The 1,475-nt window shown below is 44.3% G+C and overlaps 1 non-coding gene across 1 annotated transcript; it reads left to right on the forward strand.

The window, feature by feature from the left end:
- Positions 1–323: 323 nt before the first annotated feature.
- On the forward strand, positions 324–397 carry Trnai-aau (transfer RNA isoleucine (anticodon AAU)). The gene has a single exon. It is a non-coding gene; the product is annotated as a tRNA-Ile (tRNA).
- Positions 398–1,475: the final 1,078 nt, after the last annotated feature.

The following is a 1,475-nucleotide window of genomic DNA, read 5'->3' on the forward strand; positions in this document are numbered from 1 at the left end:
AGACCCACATTCTCACCTTTTATGTCCACACACTACATTCGTAACGTCCCACCCCAGCACACTCATTACTCGTGGAAGACATTCTTACCAAGTCCCATAAGAGTTCGGTAAATATGTGCGCATCCGCACAGAAGAGGAAGGTCATGGCCGGTATTGCCAAAACTATATACTTATATGGATATTGTGTCTATTCTTTCGGACATGTCACACATGAGTGAGTTGGGGTGGGACATTACGAATGTAGTGTGTGGACATACAAGGTGAGAATGCGTCTCGCGGGAGGTGTGCGCGAGATAGTCCCTGCAGTCGCACGTTCCTCTGTGTCCTCGGTGGCTCAGGTGGGTAGAGCGTCTGCCAAATAAGCAGGAGATCCCGGGTTCGAGTCCCGATCGGGGCACACAAAAAAAATGGTTCAAATGGCTCTGAGCACTATGGGACTTAACATCTATGGTCATCAGTCCCCTAGAACTACTTAAACCTAACTAACCTAAGGACATCACACAACACCCAGCCATCACGAGGCAGAGAAAATCCCTCACCCCGCCGGGAATCGAACCCGGGAACCCGGGCGTGGGAAGCGAGAACGCTACCGCACGACCACGAGATGCGGGCGGGGCACACATTTTCACCTGTTCCCGTTGATATACATCAACGCCCGTGAGCTAGTTTATAGAAGCAAGACGCCCTAATTATGCACTCAGGACAACAACAGATTCCTTTTGTTGGCTAACCCCCAAATAAGACTGACGTCCCCTGTGTGCTATAGATCATTAGGAATATGCACGATGAATGGATATTTTTGTCAACTAGACCATGTATTTCAAACGCCTAAGTAATTAAAGAACTTGAAGATACACAATAAAGATAAACTGAATATCATTTTTACAGCCAAAGGAGAAATTTATTCCTAATCTCAATTCATTGAATTATTTACGTTCCAGAGATAGTGGTCGCAGTTGTCGACACGAACTCTGCCAACAGCACGTCGCGGTGTCGTATTTCAACCAGTCACAGTCCCACTATTCGACATAAACGACCACCACCGCAGCAGTTACCACTCTATTCAATTTGTACCTCACACTTCACCACCATAAACAGTTTCTCCACGCCCAACTTGTCATTTCCAGATCATCCCTTCTAAATCATTCCTCCAAAATTATCCAATCCTAGAACACCTCCCTTCCGTTGTATTGCTGTGAAGTCTCCATCGCTGCATTTCTCAGCGTTTATTTTGAAATATCAAAGTTTTATAAACATTTTAATAATTTTAATAACCTTGTAAGTGTTTTATCTTTGTAATATGTTCAAACTATTTCAGTATACATATTCGTGGCTACAGAGCGGTGTGCTGTACCGATTGTAGTAGTTCTTCACTGGCAATGGACGAGCAAAGGAAAGAACAATAAAGCAAAAAAGAAAAAAAGTGCGTAATATTCAATGATGACGTCAGTCCTACGTATTCTCAGGGCGACTTG

The sequence above is a fragment of the Schistocerca nitens genome, chromosome 1, assembly GCF_023898315.1.
Source record: "Schistocerca nitens isolate TAMUIC-IGC-003100 chromosome 1, iqSchNite1.1, whole genome shotgun sequence".
Lineage (NCBI taxonomy): Eukaryota > Metazoa > Arthropoda > Insecta > Orthoptera > Acrididae > Schistocerca > Schistocerca nitens.